This window comes from Acomys minous (genome assembly GCF_964271855.1).
Source record: "Acomys minous genome assembly, chromosome: 6".
NCBI classification, from domain to species: domain Eukaryota; kingdom Metazoa; phylum Chordata; class Mammalia; order Rodentia; family Muridae; genus Acomys; species Acomys minous.
The window spans coordinates 18,591,865-18,604,863 of record NC_140487.1 but is presented as its reverse complement, the minus strand read 5'-3'; the positions used below and the strand labels follow the sequence as shown (position 1 = coordinate 18,604,863).

General features: G+C 42.8%; 1 pseudogene across 1 annotated transcript in view; it reads right to left on the bottom strand.

Moving 5' to 3' along the window:
• LOC311599746 (heterogeneous nuclear ribonucleoprotein A1-like 2) overlaps positions 1-11,519 on the bottom strand; it is a 92,184-nt pseudogene extending 80,665 nt beyond the window's left edge. The window contains exon 1 of the transcript XR_014783633.1: positions 11,451-11,519. The product of XR_014783633.1 is annotated as a heterogeneous nuclear ribonucleoprotein A1-like 2 (transcript). The remainder of the gene's footprint in view (positions 1-11,450) is intronic.
• Positions 11,520-12,999: the final 1,480 nt, after the last annotated feature.

Sequence of the window (12,999 nt, the reverse complement as noted above, 5' to 3'; positions counted from 1 at the left end):
CTTCTTCTATGAATGACAACAAGCAAGCCTCATCATCTGAGGTTACCAGAAGTTCTTTTTTTACTTCAGCACCTCAAGAAAATGTAATTTTAGCAATTACAATATTCAGCCCCGAGCCAATGTCATATAACCCAATACCTTCATCCAGTTTAAATCCTAGATGTCCTCTTTAGTCAAGCTGCCTGTAGACTCTCGAGGCATATTTTGCATGGATGATTGCATGGATGATGTAGTACCTCATTTTAGGACATGGCCGGGTTTCTGTCTAAATGCTTCTTCCTTCTTCTTCCTCCTTTCCCTGTATTCTCTCCCTCCACTGCCAGACTGCCTCGGGATTCTTTGTGGCTAAAATGCTACTAATAACATAAAAATGGGAGGGAAGAATTTTCTAGATTATTCTGAGTGTTATCAGGTGTGGGAGCCTTCTGGCTATGGCAGACTCTGAGTGCTGATTGTTCTCTGCTGGGGTGCCACACAGCTTTAATTTCAGCCTTCCAACTACAGCTCCTTTCTCAGCTCAGCAGAGGCGAGCACCCTCAGTTTCCATATCTCAGGGTAGATGCCCACTTTCTTTTGGCAGAGGTCCAGCTTGGCAGGAAAGCCTTTTATGTTAAAGGGGGTTTCTTGAAATGGCCTCAGGTTGGGTTCTTGCTGTCAGCTGACTGGCCAGTCAGGAAATCCCCCTCTGCCTTGCTCTGCTATCCATGATAAACCATATGAGGCACCGCAGCCACTATCTAGACCTCTATGTGGACTCTTCCTGGCACTCAAATGTCCCTTCACGCTTCTCTCAAGCTTACTGAAAGGTCTCTGTCAGCATTTCCACTCTCCTCCCCATGGGGAGCAAAATCAGCCACCTTTCTCTAAAAGCAATCCCCTAGCCCCGCAAACATGGCATCTTTTATCAGTAAAGATGGGTGGTTGCGTATAGTCCAGCCCACGGAGCTCTGTGTGCTCTAAGCATGGCTGGCACGACTGGTCAAGCCAATCACTCTGGAATGTGGAGATGTTTTCCCATTTATTATTTTGGTTTTGGTCTTTGACGCATGCTCCAGATGGAGATAGAATATGTGACATCACATTACATGTGTCATTTAAGAATCACATTAACCCTTCCCGGGAAATGAAAGACTCCATCTTAGAAACAAACTGAGTCCATAACACAAGTGATCCTGACTCTTAGATCTTTGCTGGTGACCATCATAGTATGTGGCCACACTGGTACCTGATAGGGCTTGAATTACGTGCCCTACAAATGTAGCTACACTTGGGAACAGAGTTGTTACAGATGTACTAAATTAAATTGTGATATGAGGACCCGGACCATTAATCCAACACAGCTGATATATATATATATATATATATATATATATATATATATATATATATATATATATATATAAGTGATTTGTATACAGATGCCTGCTTGGGGGTGGGGCATGGTGGGAGGAATGCCATATCAAGATTGAAGCTTTGTTTCCACAGGATAAGGAAATATCTGCAGCTAAGAGGAAGTCCCAGCACAGATCTTTCCTCATGCTTTCTGAGACAGAGTGACCTGGACACCATCTTACCTTAGACTAATATACTCCAGATTGCACAACAAAAGGCCACTCCATTCATATTGTGCTGTTGGCGTCCCAAGAAATGTGTTACACTGTTCTGTGGCAGCTTTGGAAATATGACACAATGTTTGATGGAGGAACACTCGACCTGCTAAGAAGAAAGGCAACCAGAGAGGGACCTGAGACTTGTCTGTGCTGATTGACAGGTAATTGGGCAGGTCATTAGAAACCATAGCCAGGTCAATCACAAAGCTTCTAACTTAGTCTGCTTCCAGTACAACAGGGACAGGTTTCTAAGTTTACCTTGAAAAGTTTTAAGAGAACACATCTCCAACAAAATTATACATAACTGCTTCTGGGAAGATATAGAGAAATTAGGAAGTGAAACAGACACTATACCTGTACACCTGTATCTGACTGCTAAGAATTTGGAAGTTAAAAAAAAATTAAAAAAGAACTACAGAGTAAAGAGTAATATTTAATATTTAATGTTCTCACTCATTTTGAGAATAGAAGTGACAAGGCATAGAACACCTGTCATGGAACTCACTCATATACCCATGGGACCTTCAAATGTATAAACAGTCACAAAGATTTTCAAAGTATAGTTGATACAGCTTACGGGATGCATTTGCATAGCCTAAAATACATACTGTTTTTTATATTTGAGATTTAGTCTATTTTAAGAATGTTGGTTTAAGTAATACAGATACACAATTAAATCTTAATGCAAATATCTAAAATATTAGTGGCTGATCACAATAACTATATTGTGGCTGGGATATTCATACAGACTCTTGGCCCACAGGTTCCAGGGCAAGGACAGTATCTGATACTATATTTTAAAAGGATTCACTACTCAGGCTTTATATCCCATTTTAAAAATTGTCACCATGGAAATCTTCTCTGTGGGAAAATGAGACTATATAACAAAGGACTTTTCCGTGCATGTGGGAAAGCCCATAGGGATCAGACGGCAGCACCAATTAGAAAGGAAGAACAGGAAACATACTTTCATGGTTGTTGCCAACAACGTTCAGCAGAGAAGAAGAGTTTTACTTATTTTAATTGTAGTATGTTTGAGCAAGTAGACCTGGAGGAACATCCAAGAAGCTGATCGAAGTAACTACTTAGAGCCAGGAAAGGAAAAAAAAAAAAAATGGGGCAGATGAGCTGGGGAAAAGAATTTCTACCATAGCCACAAGCTATGTGAATGTGCTATCTATTGAACATCTGAAATCTGTGAAAAAAGAAACTCTTGCAGTGATCATGTTTTGTTTTCACGCTGTTTTAGGAGAATGAAAAACAGGCCAGATTATATCCGGAATGAAGCACTAGCAAGAAAAGACAGGCACGAGTGGAACAGCCATGTCAGGATGTGTAGGATGTGAAAGCAAGGGGCATTCTGGGTAACTCGGTGCTCCTGGCCCATTACAACCTTTCTCAAAGCTCTGAAGCTACTAAGAGGAAAGTGGTGATCCTGGGCTTTCTATACGGTGGGAATGGGGCTAGAGACTTAAAATTCTGTTTATTACGTGAAATGTGGTTCTGGATGCATGGAGGACTTGGGGATATCAAGGGGCAGATATGTGAGTTATACCTGTGTGGTATCCACGTCGTCAAGGCTCTTGGCAAGGTGACTTACCCTTTCCGAGGTGCTCTTTTCTCCTTTTTTAGAGAGAAGCTAGGCTAGAAGTTGAGGGGACACAGGATAAACTAAAGGTAAGGGGCTCTCTGGCTGGGTGATAAAAAGGAACTTCAAATAACGGCTATTACTATGCTCCACTTGGAAAGTAGAGTTGTTAGGGTTTTCCAGTGTGGGGTGGTAGCTGCACCTGGGGAAACTAAATAATGTGGAATGGAAGGGAAAGCAAGGGAGGGAAACGGAAGGGAGAGGGGAGGAGCTGTGGGTGCAGAAGGATTGTACACGACAGGCTTTATCCCACAGACATGGGTTCTTACCAATGCTTTACCGACACCGTAAATAAAGACTGTAAGTGGGTGAGTCAGAGCACTCCAAGCCAGATGCGTTTATTTGATAGCACTGGCTCTTCGTGGGGACCAGTTTGTGTCTGCTGGGACAAAGCAAGACAAGCAGAAGAGAGAGACCGGTTAGATAGCACTGCCAGAGAGAGAGTAGTTAAGACTCCCAAAATGAAGCTGGTATACCGCACTCTCCCATCCTCGGTGCCTCTGCTCCCCGGGAAGCCTTAGGTAAATCACTAACACCGCCGAACTGTAGCGTTCTCGGCAGCCGCCTTAGCTGCATTACAGTCCAAGCACGAGGACCAGACAACCAGCATGGGTGCAGAGTGGCAGGCACATGTCAACGGCACATGGTCAAGGATTCCACAGTCCCATGCCCCAAACACACTGCTAACCAGCGCCTTGCTATCTGTCCTTCTGTGGGGGACTGCGACGTCGAGGGTGTCTCTGTTATCTATTGCCATACAACAAAATGCCTCAAAAACAACCATGAGCGTCAGGGACATGATTCAGTAGGTGAAGACACTTGCTGCCAAGTCTGAGTCTGATCCCGCAGAATCACATTGAGAAGGGAAAGAAAGGGCCGCACAAGTGTCCTCTGGCCTGCACATACATGCACAAGTCATCCTCTAACTTGTGCTTGTGCCTGCACATGTGCACACACACACACACACACACACACACACACACACACACACAGCACAGCACAAAGAGAGGGGTGAATGTATTTTAAAAGTCAATATTTATTCTGCAAGCTGTCGAGGTAATTCTTTGCTCTTGCTGAGACTTTGTCCTAAAGCTGCGTCCACCTGGACAGGGCTAGGAAGCTTAGACAGTGCTTAAGGCCACATGTCCAGAGCTGGAAACACAGATGGCTGGAAGCCAGCGCTTCTGAGATTTTCTTTTTTATTTTAGTATTTTTATTAGGAATATGGGCAAAAGTGTCTACATATTTTGGATTTCCACATATGGAGTCTTGTATTCAATGTAAGAAGTACTTATAATCTTAGATGAAAATGTGGGAGAAAATAAAAATGTTACACAAAGGAAATATACATAAATCTTTCAGTAATCTTAAGAGTGGTTACATTGTAGAAAGAAATGATAAGGCTAACAGAAACGGTACTTCATGGTTCATGTACTGTTCAATTACCTATTATTTTCAGTCCTGTAGACCACTTTTAATTGTATATTAACATTATACAATGTTAATAAGGTTGCACTTTTAGAAGGTAAAGGAGCTGTCAAGTTTATGCTGTGGAAGGAACGTTCTTTTGTGGCAGTACTTGAGAAGTACTTGCTTCTCTACTGGGAGTTTATTTCTGGGACAGTTTTACAGAGACAGGAGCAGAGAGATCAAGCTAGATACAGAGGAAGACAGAGGAGCCAGAGAGTGAGAAGGAGCCAGGACATTAAAGCATATTGCCAGAATTGGTTTGAAGTCAGGCAGGGCAATTCAGTCAGAAGCCAAGAAGAGCCAGTTTGAACCAGCCATCTTGGAGACGAGTTTGGGCCAGAATAGGTGAGTTGAACCAGCCAGCAAGTGTTCAGAAAGAGGTAGATGAAAGAAAGAAAGAAAGAAAGAAAGAAAGAAAGAAAGAAAGAAAGAAAGAAAGAAGTAGAAAGGCTTGGGAATGGCTCTCATCTCATCCCCTCATCCAAGGAAATAAAAACAACCTTTACATAAGACAGTAACAACAAAGCTGCAAACTTTGTTCCTAGTATTGATTGCTGTGAAATAAGCTATCTTTAGACAATTTAGCCATCATAATCATGCATTATTTATTGAGAGGGGAGTGGAGAAATGCTTCTCTAGGTGATGCAATTGTGACCCACCTGGTAAAAACATAAATATAGTCTAAAGAGACACTTTAGCTATCTGACTACTAAAAATGCAGGCGACTCTAAAAAAAAAATTAGGATTTCCCCTGGGAATATCATACTGGCAGAAGAAAAGCCTGAGCCAGCCAGAGCACAAAGTACCTGGGAACTCTTTTCTCCCCAGAAAAGAGATTTATAACTTTGTAGAGACCCCAAATAGTGGGTGAGACCACACCTTGACTAGGTGTGCTGAGATGTGCATATCCACAACCTTCTAGCTAAAATTTTAACTTCAGGATCCCACATATTGAGTTAAGGCAATCACTGGATCTCTTTGCCCCATAGATGTAGAGGCTGTGGCATAGATGCACTAATTGGGTCTGCTAGACTGTGCATTGTGTCCAGATGTGGGGTTCTGTGATAGTCTCCATTTGCTATAAAAAGAGACTTTCCTGATGAGAGGTGGTAGCTATACTTCTCCGGGAAAAGTGTCTAGCACACTTATATTTTCTTCTTCTTTTCTAAAGTACAAGAAGCAAACTAAAACAATACAGTGTAGTAAATAATACAATATACCAGTAAAAATATTTTATTATAAATATCAAGTGCTGTGTCTGATAATTAATTGTCTGTGCTATACTTTTATATTACTGGGAAGCTAGTAGATCTATTTACATCAGCAGCATCACAAAGAAGAGCAATGCACCACACTGTGACATTACAAATGTCAGGGCTTGGGACATTTTGGGCCTTGTTATCTTATAGTACCAGCATCATTTATGAGGTCCACCATCAACCAAAGTAGTGTTATGAGGCATGTGACTCTATATGACCTGCTTGTCATGATTTTACAATTTACATGGGAATTCACAAGCTACCTCTGCTCCACTTAGTTGACTGAGGCCTGTGGCAAAAGCTCCCAGATCCAGAGTGCTGGGTTTCATTCACCTGCCCTAAACTCCAGCCAGCATCACTGTAATGGCCAAGGGTTATGCACACCCATTTCTCATCTTGCAATAATGCAAGCATTGCTTCTTTCATGACAGCTGATTCCATAAGTCAAAAGGGAATTGGTAAGGCCTTTTAGGATCTAAGCCTGCAAGTCATACTGCATCATGGTTAGTACATTCTGCTTGTTTAAACAAGTCAGGAGTCAACTGGAATTCGAAGGACAGGAAATAGATACCTCTCCTGGAAAAGTGATGGTGCAAATGGAAAGAGAATTATGAAGACCATCCTGAACCTGCCCTGGAGAGCATGAGTTTGAAAGATCTACATGCTGGCTTTTAAAGTTTGTTGTTTTTTGTTTTTTAACCACTCATTAAGGGTCTTCTCTTTAATTGGATTACACTGCCTAAGTGTGGTCACTGCCCATCAGGAGCACTCTTTTATGACTTCTCTTCTAGACTTAAAATCGCCAAGAAAAAGATGGTCTTAAGATTGTTTTATGGCCGAGTGGTGGTGACTCATTCCTTTAATCCCAGCACTCAGGAGGCAGAGCCAGGCAGATCTTTGAGTTTGAGGCTAGCCTGGTCTACAGAGTGAGTTCCAGACCTACACAGAGAAACCCTGTCTCAAAAACAAAGAACATTTTATGTTCATAATTTAATCTAGCACAATGCTTGGTGCTTAGGAACAGAGGAATACATTAAGTAGTTGTGTGTGTTGGATCAGTAAATACACAGGAGGATTTGCTGTTTGTTGCCTGCTTCTCATATGCCAGAGACCATTTCACATGCTGACCTATGTAAGCATTACAGAATATGATATTACCTAGGAAACTCTTACAGCCCTGAGGGTAGGTACTGTGATTCTTACTTTTGCACTGAGACTTTGAGGCAAAAATGCTGTTAAATCACTTTGTCTCCTATGTGCTGGCATTGTCTTTGGAGCCTCTTCATTTGGTTCAGAGCCTATGCTGCCAGGCTTTGCTGCCTTAGTGAGACTGTAAATAGCTGTAGCTAGGGCAAGATTAAGAAGTGAAGACAGGAACACTGCCCAAGGCAGAAGGACAGAGAAGCATCGCATTATCCTGGTTAAGAACATCAACCCTTGAGACAGGAACATCGTTGAATTTCAGCTCTGGCAAGTGCTATTGTGTTGGCTCAGTGGATGCCCTCTGAATCTTTCCTCTCATTCAAAAAAAAGATGCGGCAAAACAGCGCCTCTCTCATATGGCTGGGGTGAGGCTACAGAAAGACATGCCAAGCACAATGCTAAGCTTGGTCCTTCCTGCACAAGAGCTCTCAGCACACCTTCTCCACAAATCACGCAGGAACACAGGGGACTGTGATGGCAAAGTGATGCCGAGAACAGGGCCTTGAGGTCAGGAGCACCTAGTTTACACTGAGAGCTACAAAATCTCCTACAAAACAAAGCCTGCCTTAGAAATTTTAAACACAAAGGAAACTAAATTGGTAAGGGGAAAACAACTAAAATGTCTGAGTCAAGGGAAGCTTGAACACGAAATAGTCCTCGTGAGCAGCCTGCTCTTTCCTAAAGGAGACTTGCTAACCTTTGTGAAGAGATGGCTTATGTATTTTTAAAAAGGGTTTTAAAGGTTGCATCAGGAAGATGGAGAAAGCCAGGTAAAAGTGTATAGCATTGTAAATCTCAAGAGCCAACAGGACTACCAATGAGGAAAGCAGGACATGATTTAAATCTGTAAGAAAAAGGAAAAAAAAAATCAAAGGAAGGAAAACAGACAGATAAACAGGGAAGAAGGGAGGGAGGGAAGCAGGAAAGGAGGGAGGGATGGAGGGAAGGAAGGAGGGAAGGAGGGAGGGAGGAAGGGAGGGAGGGAGGGAGGAAGGCAGGGACCGAGGGAGGGAGGGAAGGACGGAGGGAAGGAGAGAGGGAAGAAGCAAACTCCAGGGCACTAAATAGCTAATGCCAGTTTTCAAAGGGTCGAGGACACTGTTAAAAAGTCAATATGTAAGCACCCAGTGGTGAAAGGTTTCAAACCTATCGACATGGGTTTTATTAAAAGGAAATGGTGCCGTGCAAGCTGAATGTGATTGCTATCTGATGAAAGAAGAGTCCCAGGCATGGTCACTGGGGTTGGTTAAATAATTACATTTGGGCCACACAGATGAAGCCTTTATTAGAAAATTAGCAAATAACTTCTGGAGAGCGAGAAATAGATGCATCTTAAATTAAATTTCTTTCATCTTTCTTGAATCTACTGTGGCTTGACCTTCTCCGCTGTCCTTCCCGTCTTCCCTAATTTAAGAGGAGCAGTGGTGTGCAGAAAAGGAATATGTGAGCTCTCGAGGCCAGTGCAGCATATATGTACATATTATAGAAAACCAGTACCAAAAAAAAGGGGGGGGTTGTTTCCCAGGAGGAAACTGGGCATGTTTTATCTTCAAATAATAAATGGCATGAGCTGTGACACACCACACACATACACACACACACACACACACATACATACACACACACACACACACACACACACACACACACACACACTTTTTTTTTAACTGCTATACAAAGCTGAATGAGGCTCCGCAGGGTCTGCAAAGCTCTTTTTCACATCTCCTGTTCATGATGCAGCCTTGTAGACCAGGAATGCCGCAGCACTGTAAACACTGTCTTGAGAGAAGAGGTAGAAGAAGCACCGTTTGTACTAAGCATTAGAACAAAGGGAAACAAAATCAAATACAAGGTTAAGTTTCATTGGGCAAAGCAATGATATTCATTTAATCATCCATTCATTAAATATTTGCGAAATGCGTAAAATGTACCAGGCGCTATGCCAGAGCCTGGGGAGACGGCAATAAACAAGACCGAGTTCCTGTTCTCTTGGGCTTTTCTGTTCCAGTGGAGGAAAACAGACAATAAACAAGATGTAAAAAGTGGTTGCTTCTAATGGTGAAAATCACTCAAAGGTGAGAGTTTATAGAGCTCAGGGGAAGGCCTCCTGATAAACAGAACCCTGAAGAAAACACGAGGGAGCCTGGTTAGAGATTGTCCCAGTAGAGACAGGACGAGTTCAAAGGCATGAGGCATAGTGCCTGACTCATGCATTTCCTAAAGCTCTGCAGTCACCTCAGCACCTCCCATTAGGGCCTACTAAACAGCACTGCCCCGGGGATCATCCCCAGCACATGGCCTTTGCAGGGACATATGCAACCCATCACAAAAGATGGCTTTAGAAACAGAAAAAAAGAAAGCTCAGGATAGATATGGTTTGTAATTGGTTGGCAGCTTGGCACCCTCGTGCTCACCACTCAGGCATGTAAAGGCCCTGCAGTGGGTGTAGGCTTTCAAACCTACTATATTTGGGGTTCTTTAATGATTATACTTCTCTTCCAACCCATCTACCCTAGATAGGAGAGAAAAGAGGTTAGTGGGAGCAGGAGAAGTAGACCTTCTTAGACTCAGTTCCTGGGAGCAAGTCCACTGGCATAGTCAGTAGGATTCCAACAAACCTGTTAAACAACAAACCAACAATTCAGCAAAGATGATGGCAACTGCAGTAGCTGGAACCTGGAGCAGCAGCAGAAACTTGGAACCTCAAAGCCTTCTCCAGAGCAGTTCTCTCGGGGAGCATCTCAAAGTGGAGCGATGAACAACCAAACAATAGGAAATAACACCAAGACCAAAAGCCCAGCCCTCTTGTTTTACGCAGATGAGTCCATACTAGGATGTTTTTCAGCTGGCAAAGACCAGTCCCCCAAAAGAGACGGTTCCGATTCTAGTGGATAAATATCACCTATTCTCTCACAAGTGTGTTTTCTGTCCCACATTTGGGATCAAAACAAAAACATCATTACATCTGCTACAAGGGGCTGTGTCTTCATTCCTGCAACACTCAGAAGAATGCAGCCAGTACCGAGTGTTAGAGACAGATAGGAACTGGCCACTAGCACAGACGACATCCATTGCTCACTGAAGACATTTTGAAATCACAGGATGTTTTAAACAAATGGCCCTTCTTGATGATGGTTCAGATTCACTGCTGACTGCCGACAGATTAATGCCACCATGATGTGAGTATGTTCACTTAAAAAGAAAAAGTTTAGGCCCTTGGAAAATTGCTGGCCCCATCTCCTTTCTGCATGAGAAACAGAGTGTAGTCCCAGTGGCCACATAAATGGCAGGCATGGCTATATGCATCTGGAAGCTTAGCACAGTGGTTGTGAAGGAAGAGAAGTCTGAGACCAGCTAAAAGGTTAGCCACGAACACACAGCACTTTACAACCGTCCAATTGAGAGTGTCCTTCTTAAATTTAGCAGTCACATTAATGATGCAACCATATTCCAGATTTCAGAAGGTTTGCTGATATGCACAGGGCTGTGCAGTGGCCAGAGTCTAGATCAGCCTTGAGCATCATAAACCATCACTTCCCCCATTTCTTTGGACTCAGAGATTGGCTGTTTGAGCAAGTTCTTTCAGAGCTGCTTCTCCTGGGCCCAATGTTCCAGCTACTGCTATTCTGGGCAGCAGCTCACATGCGCATTCTAGTTCACATGGGGCTCACAGAAGCTCACAGACTCTCTACCACTACTGAGCTGGCACGCCACATGATACAGTAAATTAAAACGGCAAAGTTTTTCTCCTCTCCTCTAATCATACTCACAACTGGTTGTTTTATATTTTTTTCCTCTTAGTTCCTTGGGGATTTGGATTTGCTATGAAAAACATTAAATGTCAGTATGCTTCTCACTGAGTGTTTCTTACAGGAAGTTTTGGATTTCAGTACGTATTTGAATTAAAGCAGTATTGATGTCAAACGGGTGCCTTACACTCACAGTCCTGATCTGACCTATAACATGTACATGTCCTTCCTCCAAAGTGTGGGTGGAATGCCTCGGTCATGAGGGCAAGAGCTTTGTCCACTCAAGTGGCTGTAAATGCCATCTAGTCACTCATTAGTAAGTCTCTGCACTTACAACGTAGGCTTCTAACTTCCACCGTCTAAATCAAACTTCAGCTGCCTACCAGATATCTTAACTGGCATTTCTAATAGACACTTCAACCTAACATACCCTAAAAAACAGTGTGTGATATTACCCAAAACACCTTTTTTCCCCCTTAGTTCCACAGTCCACAAATAAATGAAACCTTACCTTTCCAGTCATTTTGGCAATAAGCCTTGGCATCACCTTTAAATCCCCTGCTTACACCCACATCAGCAACAAACATTGCTGCCTCTGGCTTCAAGACGGAAACAGGAGTTTTAGAAAGAAAAAGATGCTTGCCCCTCCCCCTCGGAAAACTCTAACTACAAACCAAGGACTTGACATATGCCAAGCCCTCAGGAAATGTGCGCTGGGTGACTCAGCAAGCACAGGGCCCCTGGGGAGCATGAGTCTCCAGGGTGCTTGCTACTCAGCATACTAGGGTGTCACCTATTCTAGACAACATACACTGACAGTTTAAGGTTCCTCACGGTTCCTGCAGGCAATGCCTGGGAGCCTGCCCGTGGGACAGCCCACCGAGCCAGCGCTGTCTCAGAAGGCCAGCCATCACATGGCTGTTTAAAGCAATAGGCATGGGAGTTCACTTCGTTATTCATTTCTCTTGATACTTTCTTTCGTTCCTCACGCTAAGCCCCTGGCCCCTGGCCTCATCTCCTTTAGGCCTTAGAACACAAGAAGCTTCCTGTTTCTCTGAAAACAGAACTCAATCCCTTTGAAAAAGGGCCCAGAATTTAGAAAAGCCAGTTTGTACTCCCTGGAGGATGAAAGGGCCCAGAATTTAGGAAGGACAAAGACCTTATTTTACTCTTTGTCAGTTTGCTCCCCCTACCACGTGTGTGTGTTTGTGTGTGTGTGTGTGTGTGTGTGTGTGTGTGTGTGTGTGTGTGTGTGTGTGTGTGTACAGGAGAGAGAGAGAGAGAGAGAGAGAGAGAGAGAGAGAGAGAGAGAGGAAGGAGGGAGAATGTTCACACTCATATATGTACATCTCTACAAGTCTTTTCTGAGAGTTCTTTGCTCATCTTTTCCACAATGGGCAATGGCTTCACTAATCTAATACTGGGGAAGATTGAAAGAATGTTAGAAGCCAAAGTGATATGTATAAGAGAATATATTTAAAACACACACACACACGCACACATACACACACACACACACACACACACACACACACACACACACACACACACACAAACTATGATGAGAAACTTGGCTTTTGACCAATAGCCTAAGGGGTGACTTCTAAGAGCATGTTTAATTAATCGTAAGCTACACAGCTTTGTTTTAGGAGTATATAGACCTGAGGCTTGTAGTGACAAGTGAGCACGGGGTTTCTGACAACTACAAGGAAACTGAGCTCTTTACTAGCTGAAAAAATCTTTTCTATTTTTAAAACTATACATATCTACACGTTGTTATAATGTTAATCCCAATGAAATGTTTTATATCAGCACTTCTTTAAAGATACCTATCAGGACAAAGTACCAAATTTATTTGTAAAAGGCAAAACCAGGAGACTGAATTATTACAATCAGCAAAGGAGAAACTTGACTGGCTAAGAAACAAGGATATTGCCACATTCAGGTGCCAATTCAACTTAATTAAAGGTAATCAAACAAGCTAATGGTTATGTTAAGTAATAAAATCAGAAAGTAAGCCAAGGTCAAACACATAGAAAGAAATTATTTCAAGGGAAGCA